Raw genomic sequence first — 27,012 nt, 5'->3', positions numbered from 1 at the left:
TTTGGCAGATGCTGGAAGTCATAAAACAATTGCATTCCTTCTTGCTTTCAAGACTAATAATTAGTTCACCTAAGGGCAATACAGAAAGCTTCTCAGCACAGACTCTGTGTCACTAGCTGCACTGAAAACTGAAAGATACCATCTTTTGTTGCATAGCCTATAAAGTAATTTAATTTCAGCTATTTTCCTAAAATTTGCTGACGTGAAGTTAACCTCCTGTATTCCATTTTCCACTGTTAAAATATATACATTTAGACAGTTACAATAGTGCATGTACATTTCTGTTCTCTTCCAGTAGGGCACGCTGTGGATGGATTTCAAACACAAACACTTTATAAAATACCTTTTCAACACACATGCCTGTACAAACCAGTTTGCTATATATACAGCATACAGTTCTAATCCAGCTGTAACACAAGCATCTTATATAAATCATGTTGATATTCACAAATGACATATAATTATTTACAAAATTCTAAATAGCTGTGCTGACAGTATTTCCCTTCATCACATGGTGCATATTCTATAATTCATGTTCTCCCTTCCAGAGGATAATTTGCACCACAGCTGATGCCTAAAGCAGTTATGTCTACACAACTTTTCCATCAACAGGTATCACATAGAGTCTGTGCTGCTGTTGCCCACTATGGCATGGACTGTGCTAGCATACATCTCAATCATTTGGAAAATTGAAAGGTTGGGTTTAAAGCTGATACTTTACATCCTGGATTGGAAATACCCAGCATGACTTTGGAAGGTAGGAGGAGAACCACACAGGCACAGACACAGAGACCATGCAAACTCTACAAAGACAGTGACTGGAGGCATATGTCATAACTGTCTAGATTTTTGCAGAATGTCTAATTTTGGCCTTATATTTTTGGTCTTTTCCTAATAAAACTTGTGGTTTTATGGTAAATCACTGAGTATTGAAATCACTAAATAGTGGTATACATTTGAGTTTCCGACTTCATATCCTTCAGAAAAATCCACGCTAAAACAAATCTTATTATTCTATTAACTTCCTAAGTTTATAAGAGCAATATTTAAAATATGTCCCTATTTGGGACCTTTGTCCCCCCCTCCCCCTTCACATTGATTTAGGCTTTGTCCATTTTTTTGTGCTAAGAGGTTGAGAGGTATGACTGGTGGTTAGTTTCAAACTGTTTCCTTTATGCTTATGAGGTGAAGACTTTAGCAATTTTTGGCAACCACAACCCACTTATTCTGGCCCCTCTTGCCTAGCTTCCCTTCTTTCACAGCTCTGTTATAGATAGAAATATAGATAGACAGACAGATAAATAGACAGATATCTTACGCATTACAAATGATTTTTAGGCATGTTATATTTCAGATGATATATGGCTGCTGTATGTTACCTGTTATTGAAACCTAAGACACATTACCTGCTTTTACAATTTTAGACATCATCTCAAAACATATTTATACACAACAGCTGTTTGGAAATGCTTTCTTTCACAAGGTATTAATTAAATCCAGAACTTCATTCTGCCCTCCCTCCCTACATTCTCCTCATAACTTAATACTAAGACACTGTATGCAATTGACTTCTTTGTTCTGTACCCTCCACGCGCATTATCCATCCTTACCACTCTCTACCCCTGCCCTCACAGCACCCACTTCCCTCTATTGCACTTCACTCACAGGTCTACCTGTCCTCCATCATCCACATTACCATCTAACCTGTCACTATGGGCTATATTAACCTACAGCAACTCTAAATAGAACTGTATTTGCCCTGATAATGGATAGACTCCCTCTGTGTTAGACACACTTCTCCAACGTTGTTATAATGTTCTTATAATTATATTAGATAGACTCCCACTATATTAGATGGACTTCAATGACATTGTTATAATGTTTATGCAAACTTAATATTGCATTTGGACTTGTAGTTTGTACTGTAAAATGCGTCTTTTTCTACTATTTCTCTGTACTCAGTTTGTATGAAAATGGTGCGCCTGAATCAGGGTCTACCCTAGTTAACAAATGGCAAATTAAATTAAATAAATTTCTGCGTAGCCCTACCTTTCTCAATATTTTGACTAGTTTGTTACCTTCCCCTACTAATTATTCATCTACACTGGCAATTAATAAAAGCATTAACCAATCAGTTTGCTAGTTCCACTCTGAATATAACAATATATGTGCTTTAAACAAAAATTACCCCATAAGAAATTTATACTCAATATGCACAGCTACTAATTCTTTAACTCAGAGTCTATTATCACATGTCCTTCTGAACCCCCAAATTAATTAATGTTTGTATTACCCATGGTATATGTCCATTGGTCTCACCCCCCTCCTCCTTACCAGGCCTGGGGTTATCCCCTTCTCTGTAATAATATCAGTCCAAAGATTCTCATAAATAAAATGCATCAGCAAATCAATATTTTGTCCATAGGGTGAACATCCTTCAGTTGTCCACTGGTTCTATGTCTATAAAAGGGTGTCTCCTCCTTATTCTGCACCACAATATGAAAAGGTTTGCCTCAGTCTTACATCCAGATTTCTGCCACTCCATCATATTACCACAAATTCCATTTCACATCTTTTCTTCTTTGCTTTTTTTCTGGTCATCATCTTCTTCTTTTAGGTCATCTTTCTCTGCTTCTTCCCTCCAATTGTCTCTACCTGGCAAATACAGCGAAAACAGGAAACAAGACACACATAGTGAAACACTATTTGTTTTGCTCCCCCCCCCCCCCACACACACACACAATCACACAATAGGTCTCACACTTACTGCTTCAATATCTAGCTCACCTTGGAAGGTCTGAGTCTAGCATGCCTTTTATAAGTCAACTGGTTATTAATGGTGTCTCCACAATCTGCTTGAGTCTGAGTCTGTCTGAACTCTTTCTCGCCTTCTGTTTCACTTATGATACTTTAAGTTATAAATCCATTTCCACTTCAGTCCATTCTTCTATCATCTCCTCCTGTCTTATGTCACCCAAATGTTCCAACACAATCTTATCTCTTTTTTTCTTAAGTGTCTCTAATGGAAATCTCTCCTCAAATTCCTCGATCTTCCCCTTCTTCTCTCCTTTTTGAGAGAGGTACTCTGTGTCACCTTACTCACTCCTGCCAGTATGGATACTTGTGACTCAGCCCTCAATCTCTGTTCTTTCACTTTCAAAGGAGCATGTTTACCACCTCCACTTCCTGTTCTCAACTGGACACCCATTTCCTGTCCTAAATTTTGTGAATTGCTTATGTGCCCCATATCTCCATTCTCTTCAATTTCCTGTTTCTTCTACCTCCATTTGTGCTGTCCTTCCTCTGCCACCCAGTGCTAAATGTTCCCATAATTTGTTTACAGCTCTAATAGTTTCCATATAAAACTCATGGCATCTTCTTTATCATGGCATTGCTACTTAAATTTTATAATTGCTAGATGCACAGGATCACCTTCTACCCCTCCTGCTTCAACTGACATAACACTGTCTCCATCTTCACTATTGGATGGTGTACCACTGTCAAAAATCTCCCTCTAATCTCACACTTACACTCCCACTACCCTCACACTTACACTCCCGCTACCTTCACACTTACACTCCCACTACCCTCACACGTATACTCTTACTACTCTCACACCTACACTCCCACTACCTTCATGCTTACACTCCCTCTACCTTCACACTTACACTCCCACTACCCTCACACTTATACTCCTACTACTCTCACACCTACACTCCCGCCACCTTCACACTTATACTCCACTACCCTCACACTTCTTATACTCCCACTACCTTCACACTTATACTCCCACTACACTCACAGTTATACTCCCACTACCCTAACACTCATATCCCCATTACCTTCACATTTATACTCCCACGTCTCTCACACCTATACTTCCACTACCTTCATAGGTATACTCCACTTCCCTCACGTTTATAATCCCACTACCCTAACACTTGTACTTCTATTACCTTTACATTTATACTCCCATCACCCACACACTTATACTCCCACTACCCACACACTTATACTCCCACTACCCACACACTTATACTCCCACTACCCTCGCACTTATACTTTCACTACCCACACACTTATACTCCCACTACGCTCACACTTATACTTCCACTACCCTCACACTTCTTATACTCCCACAACCTTCACACGTATACTCCCACTACCCTAACACTTATATTCCCACTAGCCTCACATTTATATTCCCACTACCTTCACACTTATACTCCCACTACCCTCACATTTATACTCCCACTACCTTCACACTTATAGTCCCATTACCCTCTCACTTATACTTCCACTACCTTCACACTTATACTCCCACTCCCCTAAGACTTATATTCCCACTAGCCTCATATTTATATTCCCACTACCTTCACACTTATACTCCCACTACCTTTACTCTTATACTCCCACTGCCTTCACACTTATACTCCCACTACCCTCACATTTATACTCCCACTACCTTCACACTTATAGTCCCATTATTCTCCCACTTATACTTCCACTACCTTTACACATACTTTCACTACTCTCACACTTCTTATACTCCCACTACCTTCACATTTATACTCTCACCACCTTCACACTTATAATTCCTCTACCCTCACACATCTTATACTTCTACTACCTTCACATTTATACTCACACTACCCTCACACTTATACTCACACGACCCTCACACTGATACTCACACCACCTTCACACTTATAATTCCTCTACCCTCACACATCTTATACTTCCACTACCTTCACACTTATACTCCTATCATCAAACCCCTGTTCCAGGTTACTTTTGTTAGCGTCAACACCTTTGTTTGATGGTAGCACATTTTGATAGTCATATACCTACCTCTTCACATGGCGTATTATTTTACTTTTCTGACTCTTATGCACTCTCTCTAACTCACTGCTTCCCTTTGCTAGTTCAGTGACCTAATCTTGCACAAACTGTAATGTCTTCCCTTCTACTCCTTCTGCCACCCCTATTATTCTGATGTTATCTCCCTGAGATGTATTTTCCAGATCATTTGACTTCAGGGTCACGTTTTCTTGACTAGACTTTTAATTTCCAACAATTCATTTTCATGCCTCTCCACCTGCTCAGTTAATACCTCCAGCTTCTGTCCTGATAAGGATTTTTTCTATTTTTACATACCCCATGATGGCCTGCACCTGTATGTTTCACACATCAGCCTCAGTGGCATCTAGTTTTTATGAAATAACATTATAGTTATCTTCTTGGTTTGCCATCATGTCCTCCTTCCACTTCGTCTGTTCCCCCATATGACACTGCTAATGTACTCGTTTTCTGTCGTTCCTTTACAAGCAGGCCCTTATCGTATCCCACTTATACTGCTCTCTGTTTGACAGTTTCCTTTCATACACAGTCACCTTTGTGCTTGCTTCCTTCCTACAGCCTTTCCTTTTGTCCTTCTTGCCCATTTGGGGCAAATTATCTTCCTTACATCTGTTCTCTAATATCTTTTAGTTAAATCCTGAAGTTACAAATTTTGGGGTGTTTGGTACAGTTTGGGTCTGCACTCTCTTAATTCAGCCACCCCACTGTATTTGCCAGTATCCCTTCCCTCCTTTTCCTTTTAGCTACTCTAATTTTGCTTTTTTCTCTTCTTAGACTCCTTTCCGCAGGACCAGACTCGCCCACATTTGAATACAGATGCTTGCACACATACCTCTCAACTGTACAAATTTCCGCAGAAAGTCCAGATTTTTGACTCATATTTTTGGTCTGTTTCTCATAAAATTATGGTTTTCTGGGAAACCACTGGCAAATCATTGAAGGTTGAAGTCAGAAACAATGACCGATGACTGAGTTTCAGACTTCATATCCTTCAGAAAATACATGCCAAGGCAAAACCTGTTCTACAAACTTTCTAAGTTCGTAAGAGCAGTATTTAAAAAGTGTCCCTATTTTTGATCTTTGTCCCCCGATTATTTATGGCTTTGTCCAGATTTCTTCCTCTAAGAGGTTGAGACATAAGGCACACACCCTGCTTCAGTTAAATATTAAACTTCTTCTTTCTGACACCATGCTCCTCTCCCAAACTTTTCTCTGGATACAAACTGCATTCCTAAGTGACCATTTGATTCAGCATCTACACAGCACTCTACCTCTCCCAAGAGAACATAGATATCCCTAAAGGAAGCTGGAAGGAGGTCCTAAGAAAAGCAACAAGTATTAGTTTTATTGTGGTGGTTTGGAGCCAGCTTATGAGGAGGATTCATAGATGGTTCATTACACCAGATTTTATTCATAGGTTATAGAAGATAAGGACAGAACAGTGCTGGAGATGTAGGTAAGCTAAAGCAGGCATGTATCACATGTCCTGGGATGTTTCTTTAGTCAAATAATATGGAAAGTATGCATTGTTAAATGGGAATTTTTGAGAAATATGTTCCCAGGAGATGGTGCTTTATCTCATTTGGTTTTGGTGGTAAAAACGTTATGGATGAAATGATAATAATAAGATTCAGATGTTATTGGTATTGGACAGGTAAAGAGTTTCATGCAAAATGGCTGAAATGGGAGTTACAACTGGATATAAAAAGTTACGAGAAAATGTTTTGAAAGGTCACAGAAGAACTATGATTCAGGTTGAAAGAAAAGAAGAGTTATGATTTGAAAGAAACATCTGTAAAAATGTTAAGCTGCAGATACAGTACAGGTAGAGTATGAATAGAAAGGGGTTTAGCTACGTGAGGGAAGGTGGGTAAAGTCTCTCCGATGGATGGTGGCATGTATATTACGTGAATATTCTGGGATACTGGATTCATGGGAACTGTATGGACTACGGAAAGAAAAATATTATTGTAGTGCATGGAGCGCAGTGATTACACTCCAGTATTCAGAAAAAGACAAATCAGTTAAGTACTAAAGTGGTGCAAGACCCAACCTTAACAAATGTTAAGCTCCCCCTGCTAAAGTTGTTAGGTAGGTTCTTGGCCTAGGCAGTAAAATCTACCTGTACTGACCAGCAAATGACAGCAGCAGAATAAAATATTTGTTTCTGCCTGCTGAATGTACCAATAAGGTCCTTGATTTCTTGCTATAAACTAAGAGAATTAACAGGATGTGTGTTCACCTGTATTTTCTAAAGGATACAAAGTCTGAAGTTTTAAAGTAGGCCATTATTTCACAAATTTAATCCTCACAGATTTGTCCTAAAACCATGGACTTTACCGGGAACAGACGAAACATATGAAGCAAAGATCTGGACATTCTATGAAAATCTGGACAGGCGAGAAGCACAGAAGGTGAGTGTAAATCATCTGTATTACACTGCCTTTCTGTCACCATTAGTGCTTCAGGGCTTTGAAAACTGGTAAAACACTTTTTTTCCCTTTAACTACTACTATAAGGAGGAGATAAATCTCCATGCACTACAAAGAATTATTATCAGGTTGCTGATCCTAACCAACTATTATATGTTAGTAAACCAAGAATAAAGCCCAAACTGAAAACCAACGAAACAATGGTAAAACCAGCCTCAGAAGAAAAGTCCGGTTGTGTAATTTCACAAACGTTTTTTATTTAATACCAGAGCTGAAGTAAAATAAAAACAACAAAATATCTGTGAAACACTTAGCAGCGTTTGGAACACTTAGCAGCGTTTTTCGTCCCACCAAATAGTAGAACTTCCTCAGACAGCAACCAGCCATTTTACAAGGGAAACTTAAATAACCTCTTAACTAATTAAGTAATTACAATTGATTAGACACATATTTGCGTTTAACATAGACTCTCCATTGAAAAGCCTGTCTGTACATCTCATTTAACCAACTGTCATAACTTATTACAAATACGTTTAATAAACGCTTATTTATAAAAAAACACAATATAGTATGAACCCTAATTCATCAACAATAATAAAAAACTGATAATGCATTAAATAAAAATGCTAGTGTGTTACTAACTGTCATGAATTTATACAATTTTAAATTTTATAATAATTAATAGTAAAGTCTATCCGATCTTATAATTTGTTTTATAAAAATTATACAAAATTAAAAATAAGTAAAACTGTTCAAGAAAGTATTTTTATACAATAGACAAAGTTTTAAAACTATAAAATTACCAATAACCCCCCAACTAACAAGTCTCAAGGGAAAACTATGTGTTACTAATGTTTATAATAATGTTTTTTACTACCTCAAGAGGTTTTTTAACTTCAAAATGCAGGCAATTGAGCAAGCTTCATTGATGCCTGGGTCTCTACAAGCCACAAGGCGCAGTTGCCATGCTAATTCCTTTTTCTCCAGTTCTAATTTTAAATAGTTCTCATTAGCGAATCTATTGGCTTCACTATGTTTTGCAATGCCATCAATGGCCATAAAAGTGAAGCCGTGGCCACTATTGTTATCACAATGCCTGGCCAAGGCATTCTCGTCCTTGTTCTTTGCAATTGCATATAAGTGCTCATAAACCCTATCTCGAAGCCGTCTATCCGTCTTTCCTACATAAAAAGACGGACATTGCTTGCACTGCGCTAAATAAACAACCCCCTTGGAAATACATGAGAAACCCCCCCTCACATCATATCTAACTGACCTAATAGTAAATGTACTTGATGTTTCAATTTCCTTACAATATTTACAAGCACCACACCTCTTTGTTCCCCTTTTTTCCTTTGTGTTGGTAGGTTTTGTTTCAAGAAGCCTCTTCATATTAGTACCCCTTCTATATGTTATTACTGGATCAAAATTTAAAATTGTAGAAACATTTTTATCCATTGATAAATAACCCCAGTATTTCCTCACTATTTTACCTATAGTCATAGCCTCTGGGCAATATGTGAAAGTAAATGCTATTGTGAAATCGTTACTAGTGTCATCTTTTACTGTAATATCCTGTTCCAGCCTATTGTTTATATTCACCTGTGTACTTACACTAACAGTTTCCATGTTGGTATTTACCCTACTGTCCAAACTAACATTCCCATTAACCAAGAGGGGAACATAAACACCTTTTTTCCTTTTTTCCTTCACTTCTTGGAAAATGTTGTCTAAAAATGACTTAGGATATGCTCTCCTTAAAAACATCTGGTAGAGCAAGTTACACTCATCTTCAAACTCACTTTGCAATGTGATCATTCTTGCCGCCCTCACCAGTTGGCCTTTGACCACTGCTTTTTTCTGGTGAAGGGGGTGCATACTGGTAAAATGAAGAAAGTTGTTTGAATAGGTTACTTTCCTAAAAATTTTTGCTGTATATGATGTTTTATATTTCTTTAGTTCAACATCCAAAAAGTGAATAATATTCTCTTGGAAGTTGTATGTGAAAGCCAAGAATGTAGTTGTTGAATTAAGAAATTCACAAATCGTTCAGCTTCTTCTTTGTTCCCTTTAAATAAAATGAAAATGTCGTCAAGAAACCTTCTATATAAACATATTTGTTTAAACCACTGGCTGTTAAAGATCAAGTTATTCTCCCAGTGGGCCAAAACCAAGTTTGCAAAACTAGACCCCACTGGTGACCCCATAGCCACTCCAATTTTTTGCACAAATAGCCTATCTTCAAATGACACAAAATTATTTTTTAAAATAATGTCCAATAGCTGCTCCATCAATAAACATTCATTAACATTTAACAACAATTAACAACAAGGAAATTGAAACATCAAGTACATTTTCTATTAGGTCAGTTAGATATGATGTGAGGGGGGGGTTCTCATGTATTTCCAAGGGGGTTGTTTATTTAGCGCAGTGCAAGCAATGTCCGTCTTTTTATGTAGGAAAGACGGATAGACGGCTTCGAGATAGGGTTTATGAGCACTTATATGCAATTGCAAAGAACAAGGACGAGAATGCCTTGGCCAGGCATTGTGATAACAATAGTGGCCACGGCTTCACTTTTATGGCCATTGATGGCATTGCAAAACATAGTGAAGCCAATAGATTTGCTAATGAGAACTATTTAAAATTAGAACTGGAGAAAAAGGAATTAGCATGGCAACTGCGCCTTGTGGCTTGTAGAGACCCAGGCATCAATGAAGCTTGCTCAATTGCCTGCATTTTGAAGTTAAAAAACCTCTTGAGGTAGTAAAAAACATTATTATAAACATTAGTAACACATAGTTTTCCCTTGAGACTTGTTAGTTGGGGGGTTATTGGTAATTTTATAGTTTTAAAACTTTGTCTATTGTATAAAAATACTTTCTTGAACAGTTTTACTTATTTTTAATTTTGTATAATTTTTATAAAACAAATTATAAGATCGGATAGACTTTACTATTAATTATTATAAAATTTAAAATTGTATAAATTCATGACAGTTAGTAACACACTAGCATTTTTATTTAATGCATTATCAGTTTTTTATTATTGTTGATGAATTAGGGTTCATACTATATTGTGTTTTTTTATAAATAAGCGTTTATTAAACGTATTTGTAATAAGTTATGACAGTTGGTTAAATGAGATGTATAGACAGGCTTTTCAATGGAGAGTCTATGTTAAACGCAAATATGTGTCTAATCAATTGTAATTACTTAATTAGTTAAGAGGTTATTTAAGTTTCCCTTGTAAAATGGCTGGTTGCTGTCTGAAGAAGTTCTACTATTTGGTGGGACGAAAAACGCTGCTAAGTGCTTCAAACGCTGCTAAGTGTTTCACAGATATTTCGTTGTTTTTATTTTACTTCAGCTCTGGTATTAAATAAAAAACGTTTGTGAAATTACACAACTGGACTTTTCTTCTGAGGCTGGTTTTACAATTGTTTCGTTGGTTTTCAACTATTATATGTTCTCAACATGGATGCCAAGATTCACCTCTAGAACTTCACTCTCGAGCTGAATTTCTTTTTGTCCATGTCTCAAAGAAATAATACGTCTGTTAGGATAGCCAACCCGATCATAATCCGGTATATTGTAAATGTTTTGACTACATTAAATTGAATATGTTACAGACAATGTCCATCACAATAATAATCTCATTTCTCTGTCTCACAACAATACCCGCCTTTCTTTGTCTTCTAAGTCTAGCTTACCATACTACCTCTTATCATTCATACCACATTACTAACTACTCTTCTCCAACTCTACCTTATAAGCATAACCATTATCAGTTGAACGTAACCTTTCATATCTCCCCTTAGCCTTTCAATACCTCCAAAGTACTACTGTTTACTTTTAGGCATATTGCCACCCACACCTCTACATGCAGCCTATAAAAGCATGACAGATTTTTATCCAAACTAGGGTACCTCCCCATTCTCTTCCTCACCAAATAAAACTCCAAGCTGATATCCACCCTAACCCAGGCCCCACACTTACCACACCCCCAGCAATCCATACATCCCCATCCAACACACCTTACCCAAATAGTCTAACACCATCCATTTCCTCTCCCCACTATCTGCTATCCAAGAGATAAAACTCTGATCTATTCATAACCAACTTTAACCTTCGAAGCATAATAAACAAAGTTCCAGAATTCCATGTTGCCCTTGTCCTGTATTCCCCAAACATAGTCATGATTACTAAACCTGGTTAAAGCCCCATACAAAAAATGAGGAAATACTTCCCAGTGGATATAACATAGGCAGATTAGATAGGTTATCCAAACAGGTGGTGGTATTGCCATCATGTTTAAAAACACTCAAACTGGTGTAACTAAACCTCACCCCTCCAGACCTCCACAACTCTGAAATATTAATTACATGTCTAGGAATCAACTCCCATAAATGTATAATTCTCATTGCTACCTACCTTCCCCCAGCTAACAACCTCCCTATCATAGAAAATCTTCTCTGTTGGGCCTCTATCAACTTTTTCCAAGAAATAATAATATTAGGATACTTTCACTTAGACTGGCTTACTTGTTCCTCCAAAACTCCCACAAACTTCCCAAACTTCTGTCAAACCATTATCCACCCCACACGCATAGATAAACATACCAATAAGCGGTCTGTACTAGACTGGATATTGATAAATAAACCCAATATTGATTATGAAGCCAGCTGCCTTCCAGATGCCCTTAGTGATCACTCTCCAACCTTTCTTCTCAGGAAAGGGTTGGGAGGTTGGCCTAATGGTTAAGGTGTTTTCCTTAAAAACACAAAGTGCAGGGTTTGAGTCTCACAAGGGATAATTAGCTAGGCTTAAAATGGCTCACAAGGGCAGTTAGCCTAGTACTAACCTATGAAATGACTACACATAACTAACATCTCTTACCAACACATCCTCAATATATTCAATACACTATTACAGCAATATGATTGATCTGCATTACACTTCCTTCAGCTAGACCTTGCTACACAGCATTTTAATAAAACTTTCCTTGAAATACTTAATAGCTTAGTTCCCAGTAGAAAAAGTCACACCAAATTCAAGCAACTGCCATGGCTAACTAAAGAGACTAAATTACTCCCCAAACAAAGGGATAGAGCCTGGACTCTCTACAATAATAACAGAAACAAAGATAACATAACCGCCTACTGACAATTGATAAATCAAGCCAAAAAACAAACCAAAAAAGATAAAAACATACCTCCAAATATGTCAGCAAAAATACCAAAACAAGACTCAGAAATTTTGGCAAGCCATTAACCATCTCCTACACCCAGGAAATTCTACTACCCTTGCTCCATCTGCTAGCAGCACAACAGAGTGTATAGCTACTTAATTCAATACCCACTTCATTAATTCTATACCCATCTGAACACAACCCTAACTCATTCACTCTCAAGCCAATCCCAACTAGCTACATAAGAAAACTCTAAAACCAATTAAAACCCTGCTCTCTTGCTGCTGATCAACCTGCTCAATGAATTTCTGAAACTAGCCGCTGCAACTATCCCCTACTCCATATCAATTCTAATCAACCGCTCTATCTCTGAACAGTATGTACTCCTCCTCTGGAAAATATCTTGTATCATACTCCTCCACAAAGGTGGCCCTTGCAATGATCTTTCTAATTATAGACCAATTGCCATTCTATCTCCATTAGCCAAAATCCTAGAAAAAAATGCGTACATCAACAAATCCTTGATCACTTCCTTAAAAACAGCCTTATATTTATTACTCGACACGATTTCCGACCTAGACATAGTATTAACGCTGCTCTTATAAACTTCACAAATACCATCAACCTCCTCAAAAATAATGGACAATTCATCTCTGCAATGTTCCATGATATGTCCAAAGCTTTTGACACAGTGTCACATCAAATACTCCTATACCTCATATAATCTCAGTACTGCATCACTTACCTGGTTTCATAGCTATCTATCTAGTCATCAGCAAGCCACCAAATGAGATAACAAACTCTCTCCCCTTCTACCCATAACTGCTAGAGTTCCCCAAGGTTCCATTCTCGCCCCCCTTCTTTTCACCATTTTGCCAATAACCTCAGTACCTCCTCAAAACTCACTTCTATCATTCAATATGCAGATGATGCTTCACTCATCTGTTCTGCCCCCTCCATTAAGGAACTATAAGATAAAACTCAAAATGCCCTACAAGACATAGAAAAATAACTATCTGACCATCAACTCATGTTAAACCCCAACAAAACTAAGCCTATGGTCTTCAGTTGTACTAGTAGAAAAAACATCTCATCCCCTCTCACCGTCTTTTCTAGTAATGGAACAAAATTTAAAACAGTTGAGCATACTAAACTTTTAGGTGTTACAATAGACGACTATCTAAAATGTGATAAACATATTGTTCTAACAATCAAAAAAATCCATATAAAACTTGATGCACTATACAGGGGTAAACCCTATCTAACTGAAAATGCTAGAATATCCACAGCCAGAGCCTACCTCCTATCTACCCTACTTTACTGTTTCTAAATCTTTACCAACCTACGTAAATCAGATTTGTACAACCTTGAAACTTGTTATAACAAAATAGCAAAATTTGCCTCAAATCTTCCTTACAATTAACATCACTGCTCTGATCTTCACCATCTTAAATGGATCAAACTACCCAACTTACTAACTTTCATCAGACTAATAATTGCCCGTAAAGCCATCTGCAGACCTCTCTGACCTTGTACAACTATATATAAACCTTAGGTTCGTTCGATCATGTGACAAAATACTGCTCAGTGTCACTAAATTTCTGAACCATTATAGAGACTCCTTATACTAATTTAAAATGGCCAAAACCTGGAACTCTCTTCCCCAGCATATTCTAACTAATCCTGATAATCACAAGATTACTAAACGAATATTACTTCAGACAATGACTATGTCCCTGCACATCCCCAGGATAATCTACCATCCCTTTACCCTCTCCTTTTCACTACTACCAATAGACCACCATGCATCTCTAGTATTAACTCAGTCATATGAAAATAATGGCCCCGATCTAGTGACTGTATTATATAAAAAAAAGTATTTTATACGCATTCCACAAAAATGGCTTAGATGTTCGCAGGAGTTTTAATTACTGTGTATTGCTTAGTTGCATTCTGTTAACATTTTGTAATGCTTAGAAGGTAGCTTTAACTATATAAGTTGTTTCTGTGCTTTTTTTCTTCATGTGACTATGTACTGTATTTTGAACCTCTTCTCATGTCACTCTAAATCATTAAGTAATGTATTTATGGAGCTTTTATCCCCAGGTCTCCATTGAAAATGGGCTCCAGACCCAGTCAGACACTGCCCGGTAAACAAATGTAAAATAAAATAAATAAATAAATACATATTATAAATACATGGGTAGTATTGCGAGCCTAAGTAAAATGATTGCACGTACATGAGAGTATGTTATAATAACTGTTTTTAATTTAAAAAATATATAATGATGGCTTGCTAGCCAGTAACATATGTCTTCTTCTCCTTTCAGCTTTTTCCTGGTCAGGGTTAACCACAGTGGAACAACAATCTTCAGAACAATTGGCAGTGGAGTTTTATGGTGTCAAGTTGCCAGTCCAGCACCCAACCTTCCACAGGAGTTACATACAAATACACAGTCACACATAGGGCCAATTTAGAGTGTCCAATCCACCTACAGCATGTCTTTCGAAGGAAACCAGAGCACCCAGAGGAAGTCCATGTGACCACAGGGACGACATGCAGACTGCACATAGAAGGCACCCCAGCTGAGAATCAAACTGGACAACCTCTTGCTGTTAGGTGGCATCGTTAACTGCTGCACCACCGCGGCTGCCCCTAGTCAGTAACATATGTATCAAAGTGTATTTATTTATTTTATTTTATTTTATATTTGTTGACCGGGATAGTCCGAATAGATACATGTCCATTTTCAACGGAGGCCCGGGGAGAAAAGCTCCAAGATAATAATACACATTGAACATTTAGTAAATGCTAGTTTCAAGCAGATTACAGTCATAAGCAATACCAGCATTTAGCACATATAGTGCTTATTATAAAACACTTTACAAAACATAGCATTATTTTCAAAGTTAAACATACATAACATTACATTCAGGTTTAAGACACACTGAGCAGCAGTTATACAATTGACCCTTCCTGAAATGGAATGGTAGAAAAACGTTAGAAGTAGTTTAAGATAAGGCACCCAAGAAATAGAGAGGTCACTAGTCGGGGTTAGTGCAAGGGCATAACCAATGAGTTTTGAAGTATTTCTTGAGTTTGTTTTTGAATTGAGTTAGTGAGGGTTCTAATTGAGTTAGGGTCAAGTCAGCTAGGAGTCTGTTCCATATTTTTCCAACAGAGTTGGCAAACAGAGAGTCCCCAGCTGAGTAGTTGGATTTGTATGTTTGAACTAGGAGTCTAGTGGATGATCGCAGTTGCCGAGTGCTGGTGTAGGGGCTGATAATATTTTTTAGTGCAGGTGTATTTTCTGGTTGGTAAAGGACTTTATGTGCCATTATTAGCTGGTTGAACTGCAGTAGGCTTGGCAGTTCAAGCCAACATAGGTGATTTAGGTTGTGACAGTGGTGTGTCCGGTAGGCTGTGCGAGTAGCAAATCTGGCAATGTAGTTATAGCAGGAAGATAGTTTATTAAGATCTGTTTTGTTTAAATTGGAGAATAGAGGTGAGGCATAGAGAAGAGGTGATAGCAGATGGGAACGGGCAATTGCAGTTTTAGCAAGTGGGATAAGAAAAGGTTTGATTCTGTAAAGAGAGCCAAGTTTTTTATTAATGGTTTTGATAGTTTGATTGATATGCGCATCAAACTTCAGGTTATCAACTATGACACCCAGTAGTTTAGTTTGGGCTTCTGGGGAGATGATAGTGCCATTGTTAGGCAGTTATGTTGAAGGCTGGCAGGGGGGGTCCTGCATGTGATGGAGAAGAGGAGCAACTTAGTTTTGTTGGGGTTTAGGATTAGATGTTGATTGGAGAGCCATTTTCTCACTGTATTGAAGGTAATTTGGGTTAATGTGAATAAAGTAGCTGGTGAGGTGTCAGAACAAATCAAGGTGGAGTCATCCGCATATTGAATGCAGGTAGCATCTGGGATGACTGAATGAAGGTCGTTGATAAAGATGGAGAAAAGAAGGGGTCCTAGTATCGAGCCCTGGGGGACTCCTAATGTGATGGGTGCGAGATGATAGCTTGTCCTGCCATAGGACTGCCTGTTGCCTGCCCTGCAGGTAGGATTGAAACCATTGGAGTGCATGGTTGTTTAAGGAGAAGGCCTTCAAGGTATTTATAAGCATTTTGTGGTCAACCATGTCAAAAGCCTTGGATAGATCTAGAAAGACTGCTGAGGATAGTTTGTTATTATTGCGGTTGTGGTTAATGATGTTAGAGAAAGAGAGGAGGGCAGAAGTAGTACTGTGGTGTGGCTTAAAGCCATGCTGAAAGTTGGACAACAGCTTGTTCTGTGTGAGGTAGTGCATGAGCTGTATGTGTACACACTTCTCCATAAATTTAGCTAGAGATGACAGAATAGCTATGTGTCTAAAGTTTGACAGTTCAGTGGAACTACCTCCTTTATGAAGAGGTATGACATGGGAGATTTTCCATATAGTGGGTACAGTAGCTTCAGATATAGCTCTGTTGATCAAGATAGAGATGGGGTAGGCTATGGTGTCAGCAGCCTTTTTCAGATAGTCTGCTGGGAGGAGGTTGGCAGCCAGGGTGGTGGGTCTTAGTTTCTTAAATAGGGCATGAATAAGTTGAGTAGGAACAGGTTGGAAGGTAAAGTATGTTTGGGTACTGGGTGTGGCTACATTAGAATTAGAGCCATTGGGAGAAAGTTGGCTGGCTAGAGACTGGATAGTCTCTGTGAAGAAGCTGTTGAAGTTATTAGCAATGTCTACTGGGGATTTTTGTTAGGAAGCTGAGGGGGGTGGAATGGCGGTTTGGCCTGGGTGGAGTAGTTTGTTTATCCTGCCCAGAACTTTTGAGGTTTGTTTTGGTGTTTTTGCAGTAGATGGTAGTAGTGGTTCTTTTTGTCTAGGGTTCTGGATTTTTTGGTGTCATTCCTTAACTGTCTGAATCTTAGCTGATCAAGTGGGGCTTTTGTTTTTCGGTAGGTGGCCCATGCTTTGTTTCTGAGTGAAATTTTGGTTTTGGTATCTTTAGAAAGCCATGGTACAATATTAACTTTGGTTCTAATAGAGCGGCTGAGAGTATGGGAGTTAAGAATAGCAAGGAATTTGGTGTTAAAGTATGCTACTGCTTCATCTAGGGGGAGACTTTTTAGTACTGACCAGTTGCATGCCTTAAGTTCATTTTGAAACTTGGTGAGAATAAAATTCTTGTTGTTTCTTAATGTTCTATAGGTGGGTTGGTAGGAGCAGTCGACTTTGAGCTTGATTACGCAGGTGAAACAGTGGTCACTTAGGTTATCAGGCAAAGTGCCTGATTTATAAGACTGAAGATGGGTATTGACGAGTATCCAGTCTATGGTACTTTCCTTGTTACTGGGTTTTCCTGTCCTGGTGGGGGAGGTTATGATTTGAGTAAATCCATAGAGGTTTATGTGGGTTGTGGGGGTTTCACAAGAGCAAGTGTTCCATTCAGTGTTGAAATCCCCAAGAACAATTGTTTCTTGGGAGTGGTTATTGGATAACCAATATAAGAAGTCTTCTAAGGCTTCTGCGTTCCTTCCTGGGGGAATGTAGACACAAACAATGTTTACATTTTTGCTTTTGTTAATTTGTAGTTTTGAGATAAGAATTTCAGCATTATTGAACTGGGGTGGTTGTTGGGTGTTTATGCTGACAGATAGGGTAGACTTGTAAAGTATGGCTACCCCACCACCTTTTCTGGTGGTACGGTCCAGTCAAAACATACTATACCCTGTTGGCAGAATCTCATGGTCCTTGTTGGCAAGCTTCAGTCACGTTTCTTTTAGGCATAATATATCTGGGGAATGAACAGCTAAGAGGGCATGCAGGTGCTGAGTTTTGTTATTTATGCTCCTAATGTTTAGATGACAGGCCAGCAGTGAGTTAGGAGGTCTATTTATTTGAGCTATGGTGATAGGGGATATAGTAGGGGGATTAGGGTCAACAGGTAGGGATGGACCAGAATTTGGGTGGATGTCGCCATCATTTGTGAGGTTGTAGTGTATCCTGAGTATGAGTTTTAAGATTTTGAATAAAGTTTTGTAATAGTGTCTAGTTTTAGGATTAATGTAACTAGGTCTAGTAAGACGGCAGTATTTAGGGGTTAAGGAGGTAAGCATGAGGGGAATGAGTAAGGGTGCATTATTATCTGTTGTACATGGGATGGATGTTTGGAATTTAGGGTAGTGGAAACCTGGGTGATCCTGACATTTGTAAGCGGTTATGAGATATGAGATGAGTAAAAGGGGTAGAAGCAGAGTTAATAAGACTATTTTGGGTGATAGCATACCTACTGAATGGTACTTGAAACTTAGGCAAAAGGAATAGTAGAGCTGGAGGACTGATGGTATCAGGTTGAGAGGGGTGCTATTGAGTGGCAAGTTGTTACTGATTGGTTTTAAAAAAAGGGGGGTGTGGTCTAGTACCAATAAATGTAGCAGCACCAGGGGCAGGAGGAATTTGGGGGCAGGGTGGGGTGTGAAGCAAGCCCGAGCAAAGCGAGGGCAAGCGGAGCAGGATAAACCAATGCGTGTACTACGTTGTAGCAGTTTAACCTGTATGAGGAAAGAGGGGGGTGGGGGAAAAGAGAAGGCAGTAGGAGTGGTTAGAGGAATACCTTGATTGACTGACACCACACCAGAGGTAAGTTGAATGTAAGGGCCTAAAATCTGCACTCAGCACTGTAATGTTGCTTGCACTCAGCACTTTAATTTTAGTTATGTTTAGCAGGAAAGACAGACCAACAGTATACACCTTTGAGGATTATTACAAGAGTTACTTGTTCAAATGTCAGACAAGTAAGTAAAACTTTCAACAGGAATCTGTGTCTGAGTGTTAGAAAGCCAGAAAGGTATAAATTAGACCTGTAAAAATTAGGGTCAGAGAGACAAATGTAAGAGTCAGTGTACTTTAGTTACAGGGGAAGGAGGCAAACACTCAAGTATAAAAGAGCCCTATGGCTGACCAAAATGGTGACTTGCTTAATTACACAGCACTGTAAGAGAATGCTTAACAAATGCTTTTTGTGTATGCAACCTATTCTGATTAATTGCTGGGAGAAATAATTTTGTTGTGTTTTCCAATTACAATCCTGTAGACACCATTATTCAGGAGCTGCAGTTTGTTGGTGTAGATAAATGTGAAGTTCAATCTGATTAATTGCTGGGAGAAACAATTTTGTTGTGTTTTCCAATTGCAATCCTGTAGACATTGTTATTCAGGAGCTGCAGTTTGTTAGCGTAGGTAAATGTGAAGTTCAAACTGAGTCACACCAGGTCAGCCAAGAGGGGAAGAGAGAGGGAAATCCTAAGCTCCTAGATTTGAAAAAATTTACAATTTAAATTGTAAATTTGCAAGTTACAATTGCATTAGCTTAGTTCAAGTGCATTTAAGGAAGATCATTAGGAGTTACAGGTAGAAGCTTTCCATTTAAGCCTTTACTGTTACATATAAATGTCCTACACTAGGCTCTATTCTTTATGCTTTTCATATCGAGTTTCTTAACATGTTTGCTGTTAGAGGTTATTCATTATGAATAACATGTAATAACCAATCAAAACCTTTCTAATAGACCAAGGGCAGACACACTGGGTCTGGTGCTCACAGACAGGATGTGCTGGGAAAGAAACAAGATGAACCACCAGATGACAATGATTTCACTAAACTATAGTTTGGAGTTAATGCTGAAGCATTAAAGAGGAGTGCCTGGTATAGGGTGATGAGAGAATTCAGTGAAAGTGAGTCTAGGAATAGCAGACTTTGTGCAAAAATAATGAAAAGACAGGGACGCTGAAAGATGGTGCAACACAGACAGCAGCCATCAATGTGGGTAGTGCACAGACACCAAGTTACCGTACAATGTGGTGGAGAAAATAAGAAAAGGGAACAGAAGGAACACAATCAAGATATGATGGATAACTGACAATGAGAGTGAACTAGGCAGCCAGTATATAGTATAAATAGTACAGTGAAAGGTGACTGTAGAGAAGCCTAGGGACCATGGGCCAGTGAGGATAAGGCAAGCACATGACAGCTGTAGGAATCCAAGGTATTGCATCATATAAAGGTAGAGGCTAAGTCAGATCAGATGCTCGAGTATGCTGTAGTATTAGGGAAAGTGTGTGTAGCTCTGGCACTTTAAAACTATTCCTATTAAACAGATATTTTTTTGGAAGGGGAAAATTTACAGAGAAATTTGTGGAAATAGAAGATAGATCTTGAACTCTGACTTCATAGTGGAAAAGAGGTGCCAGCAATATGATTCATATATATCTGTATCTCTCTCTCTCTCTCTATATATATATATCTATATCTATATATATATATATATATATATATATATATATATATATATATGGGTCGACTTCTTTTGACCTAACTTTCATTTGCCTGACACTCATTTGCCTGAGACCAAATGACTGAAATTTCATTTGCCTGACACTTCATTTGACCGACAAGTATTATTAGCAACAAAATGGAATATGCCCCCTTCCCCACTGCAGTGCGACCCTGGAGTTAGAATATATAGTTAGGGGGGGTGTGGGGGGCAAAGCCCCCCACTTACTTTTCTGTTACTAAGCAATATTACATCGAAAGTTAACAATATTATATGAAATGAAGTGGGCGGGCTTCGCCCCCCACATCCCCCGTTGTGGGGGGCTGTGCCCCCCACACCCCCCCTAACTATGTATTCTAACTCCACGGTCGTACTGCAGTGGGGAAGGGGGCATATTCCATTTTCTTGCTAATAATACTTGTCGGTCAAATGAAGTGTCAAGCAAATGAAACTTCAGTCAAATGGGGTCAGGCAAATGAGTGTCAGGCAAATGAAAGTTAGGTCAAAAGAAGTAGACCCATATATATATATATATATATATATATATATATATATATATATATATATATATCAGAAGATCGAAGTTTCAAAACTTCAAATCTGATATGGTCGACACCATATGGTCGAAGTCTTGAAACTACGAATCTTTTAACGGAGATATCCGTACAGTGCAGAAAGGGAAGATCTCCCTTTTCTGTACTGTAGTATGATCTCGGAGTTGGTATATTTAAGTAGCGGGGGGTGTGCAAGGTTGCTTGCCCCCCTACTTAGAGCATTTAAATGGTTTGATTTTGTAGGTTGTTGTGTTTTACTACATTTTCGATGTTTCAAAACTTCGATTATATGGTGTCGACCATATCAGATTCGAAGTTTTTTAAACTTCGATCATAAATATATATGTATGTGTGTGTATATATATATATATATATATATATATATATATATATATATATATATATATATATATATGGGTCTCTGTTAGAACGTCGAAAGCACTGTTCATCGAACCGTACTTTGACGAACACACTTTAGCGAAAGTGCATAACATCGAATATGCACTTTCGCTAAAGGAGACTGAAAAAATGAGAAAACATGCTGCTTGCATCTTTTGTTAGTTGTACATCAAAATATACTGTTGATGTCCAGCTAACAAACCTCTTGTGGAGATCGCGGTACAGTGGGGATGAGGGAAATTCCCTTTTCCCCATTGTAGTGCGATCTCGGAGTTAGAATATTACGTTGGGGGGTGTGGGGGGCACAGGGTGGCTTGCCCCCCTGCAAAATACTGTTTAGAGATTGTTATTCTGTTTTGTTGCCGGTTATGAAAACCAGCTTTTGCGAAAGTGCACATTCGATATTGTGCACTTTCGCTTTTATGGGCTTTGATGTTGTTAGATCGATGTTGTGTGTTTTTGATCTAACAACATAGACCTATATACATATATATATATATATATATATATATATATATATATATATATATATGTATAGATATATATAGATACATAGATAGATGGATATATATATAAATATATATATATATAGATTATATATATATATATATATATATATATATATATATATATATATATATATATATATATATATATATATATATAGACACACACACACACACACACACACACACACACACATCTATACAGTTATTACACTCAACAGTAGCTTGGTGAGGTGGTATGAATGCTTATGGTGGTGGTGATGGTATGTTTATTTATGGTGCTGGTGTGGTAATCTGGTCAAGAAAAAGTATAGGATGATGGAAATGGTTTATGTTCAAACTAGTAAGTGTATGTTTCAAAGGAATTCAAGAGACAGTACTTTAAAGAGAAGGTGGTGTCAGTTTGGGATGCTTTACTTATATAACTGTCTAACAGCAAACTGCCAATGCATTTAAAGAGCTGAGGGAAGGACCTCAATCCTCAAAGAAGGGGTGGCACTAGAAAAACTATGTTGGAGGTGAGACAGAGAGAAGATTAAGGTAGCTGCAACTAACTAGCTTCACACCTGGTCTAAACATTCTAATTTCTGTTGGCATGTCTGTGTCTTCATTTGTCGGTATATCTCCCTGTTACTCTGTTATCTCTTCTTAATGGTGTCTTTCTTGACTCATCTGAGATAGACTGTAAATTAACTGTAATCATATCTGCATACAGACCTTTCCTCTGAGCCTGTCTCACATGGCTCCTTAACAGTCATGTCTTAAAAGGGTAGATAACACTGTCTGATACAGATAATCACACTTTAATCCTGCACTGTGTTTTAGTGGTTGTGTATTCTGCTAGAGGACAAAAACATTTTTTTAGCTTTAACCATCTTAACTCTGCTTATGCCTGTGCAGTGATATATCCTAGTCTGCTTGAAGGAATGCTTCGTATGAATGCCTGTGCAGTGATATATCCTGGTCTGCTTGAAGGAATGCTTCTTATATTTGATTGCAATCTTTATCTGTATATTGCCATGCACCTTCTAATTGTGGCAGTATATACTTGTATGTTTGCTAATGGCCAGGACTGTGGCTGAAAAAACAACCAAAAGGTTCAGCTCACCTATTTAACTAGCAAACAAACAAATAGGTTAGGTTCATAGGTTCATACCAGGCTATCTGCCCTAGGGCATTTACAAGCCTAGCCAAGTGTGTTTGGCTTTCGCCACCAAATTTAAATGAGTTTTAGTATGCCCTTTTTCAAGGTTAGTTTACTGTGCCTCTGTTTAGCAGTGACACAGAAGTGATCCCCGGGGTAAACCTACGATCTCCCATCCACTCATCAAGATTCCTCTTGAAGAGAGTCAGTGAGGGACTCTGCCTAACGTGGACTGGGATTCTATTCCAGAGTGAAGGGAGCCTCTGGGTTATGAATCTGTCCCTCCAGCATGTCCTATTTATTTCTGTGCTGAGGTTCAAGTTCCTCGAGCGCGTAGTTCGAAGGGATTTGGATTTTCTGAGGTGAAGCATGTCCATTAATTCTGGGTTGGACATGGCTTTATATGTCAGGCATAGATCGCCTCTAAGTAGGCAGTATGCAACTGAGTAGAGCTGGAGTTTCTTTAACCAAGCAGCATATGGCATCTGTTTGAGCCCCTTGATCCTCTTGGTGAGGTGCTTTTGGGGTCTTTCTAGTTGCTGCAGGTGTCTGGTAAGGTACATCCCGAATGGGGCATTGTGTTCAATTATAGGCCTGATGAGGGATGATTAAAGGGGCACAATGACCTCCCTTGATCTAGATGTGAATCCCTTCATGATAAGGTGGGCTAAATAGAAGGTTTTTCTAACCACTTTGGCCATGTGGTTGTTAAAGGAGAGATTGCTATCAACTTGGGTCCCCAGGTCCCTAATTACTTCTTCCGTACTTAATGGATTTCCACCTATGTGGCAATTTATGGGCACTTTGTTTTTGCCAAAGGGGATGACTATACACTTTTTGGCATTTAGCTTGAGGCCATGGCTCTGGCACCAGTTATCTGTCTCAATGAGACCCTTTTGAGGATGCTTGTGTCAGCTGGAGAGTCGATTATGGTGCCCAGTTTAAAGTCATCTGCGAACTTGGTCAGCCATAGTCCTCTCGTGTTGGCCTGCACCTCCGAAAAATATATACCGAACAAGAGAGGTCCCAGGACTGAGCCTTGTGGGACGCCGCTTGTAACTGGTTTGGAGTCTGACATGGCTCCAGCAATTCTGACCATGTGGGTTCTGTCCTTGAGCTAGTTTGCAACCCATCTTATGACATAAGGGTTTATATTTAAGCTGGAGAGCTTATCTATGATGCCCGAGTGGGGTATTGTATAGAAGGCTTTTGCGAGTTCCAGGTAGGCTGTGTGGACCACCTTCCCTTCGTCAATGGCCTTGGTGACTGTTTCAAAGAAAATGACCAGGTTCAAAAGGCAGGATCTGCCCTTAACAAAGCTGAATTGGGTAGGATCCAGTGTCTGTAGGTCCCCAATATCTTTATTTATGAGTTCCATGATGATCCTCTCCATAGCTTTGCAGACCAGGCTAGTCAGGCTTTTGGGGTGGTAGTTTCCAGGGTTTGTTGAGGCACCACCTTTGTGGAGAGGGACCACTGTTGCTGTATGCCATTCTTTGGGTACATATCCTGTGGTAAGGCTGAGATTGAACAGAAGTTTTATGTTGGGGTTCAGCTCTTCTTGGAGTTCATGTAGGACGCAGCCCGGAACACCGTCTGGTCCCATTGATGCTGTGTTTTTTGCTTTGGAGAGGGCGGCTCTTACCTGAGCATCTGAGATGTCAGGGGGGCAGCACTCAGCTGGGATGGATATTTGCTGTTTTGGGGGGGGGGGAGTTTGCACTGAACCTGTCAGCCAGGATGTTGGCAATGTCTGTGAGTTCAGTGTATTTTTTGTCATTTTGAACTAACTCTGAGCATACCTGGGAGTTACCACCCAGATTCCTAACATAACTAAAGAAAGCCTTGTGATTATCTTTAGTGTCCTGTGCAATTTTTCTCTCAAAGCTGGCCTTTGATGATTTTGTGAGGGACCGTAGTTTTTTGCTAATACTGATCAGAGATGCCTTCCCTTTTAGGGATTTTGCTCTATCATGTAGTAGCTTCCTCCTTCTGTTGTGTAGTTTATTTATGGCTGGGGTCCACCAGACAGGATGCCTGCCTTTGGGGGATTGGGTCTTGGTTTTATTTGGGATTGCATGGTCCATGCATTCCTGGAGGTGTCCATAGAATGCTGTTATAAAGGATTCTGCAGTTTGGACCATAGTTTCCACTGTCCCGGGGGGTTTGAAGGATTTCACCTTGGTTTTGAGGAGTGAGAAGTTTGCTTTAGAGAAGTTTTTCACTGTGGTTTTCTGGGCTGGGGTCGGGATGTGGACATCCAGTGAGATTAATTTATGGTCCGATCTAACCAGTGATGATCAGGTCCAGTATGTTTTCCCCTCTTGTGGGAGTGGTGAGTAGTTGTTCCATAGCATTTGAGTTTATAAATTCTAAGAACTTTTGGGCTAGGGTATTGGGGCTTGAGTAATGCTCCCAGTCTATGTTTGAGTAGTTGAAGTCTCCCAATATAATGGTGTTTGGAGAGACCTTCATATTTTCCAGTGTTCTCAGGAAAGCCAAGTGGGGTTCCTGAGTTTGGGAGGGTGGTCTGTAGCAGGCTATAAACTGAAAGGCAGTTTTACCCACAGTTAGTTGCACATGGATGGTCTCCAATGCTTCGTGCAGTGCCACCAACCTGGAGGTGTGGGTATCTTTGATGAATATGGATACTCCCTCTCCTTTTGTGGTTCGGTCCAAGTTTTGGGGCCAAAAAGCATGGTATGAGGTATAACCTGGTAGTGCTGGGGTGCTCTCAGGAGCCTTGAACCAGGTTTCTGTCACTGCACAGACATCGATGCTTTCCATGCTGAGGAGAGCTTTGAGTGCATGCATCTTGAGGTTTAGACATCTGGCGTTGAGTAGCATTACCCATAGTTTCTTTTTCCTTGTGTTATCTATGGAGGTGGGTTTGTCTTTTGAGCCTTGCCTAAAAAAGGCACTATGGGTGTGGCAAGAGCCTTTGCCAATATCCGAAAGCCCAGGGGTGACAGGTGCAAGCCATCCCTAGCGAAGCAACGTAGCTTGTCGAGCATGTCATTCCAGGCTGACAGGCACTGGATCCCCTTTGAATGACACCAAAACTTTAGCCAATTGTTGAAATTGATCATGTTGTCTTTATATTGTGGCATCATTCTTGGTGAGGGTAAGATGCTACTCAAGGTCAGGGTCATACCGGCCTGGGCTACATGCTCAGAGAGCTCCTCTATGTCTCTTTTCATGTAGTCCAGGGAGGTACGTCTCAGGTCATTCACACCAGCATGGACAATAACTGAGTCATATTTGTACTTGCCTTGGAGTGACCTGAGTGATTGTGTTATGTGGCGAATCCTAGCACCCGACAGGCAGCTCACCATGACCTTCTCCTTGTTCAGCCTGGTGAGCGGGATGTCAGTGTGTCTGACAGAATCACCTATTACAAGTGTATCAGGTGTGTTGTTTAGCCTTAAGGGCTGTGACTGTTCGGCACACTGGCTTTGTGAACTATGTGATGCATGTGTTCTGTTTTGGGGTAGCGGTTGCTTGGATGTCTGCTTTAGAGGTCTCTGCTGCTTAGGTAGATTTTTATTTAGAGCCTCCGAGTATGTTTTTATGTGTTTATGTGTTTGGTTTGCTGTTG

The sequence above is a fragment of the Protopterus annectens genome, chromosome 13.part0, assembly GCF_019279795.1.
Source record: "Protopterus annectens isolate FY-2018-M chromosome 13.part0, PAN1.0, whole genome shotgun sequence".
NCBI classification, from domain to species: Eukaryota; Metazoa; Chordata; order Ceratodontiformes; family Protopteridae; genus Protopterus; species Protopterus annectens.
The sequence above is the reverse complement of the archived record's forward strand: the minus strand, read 5'-3'. Positions refer to the sequence as shown.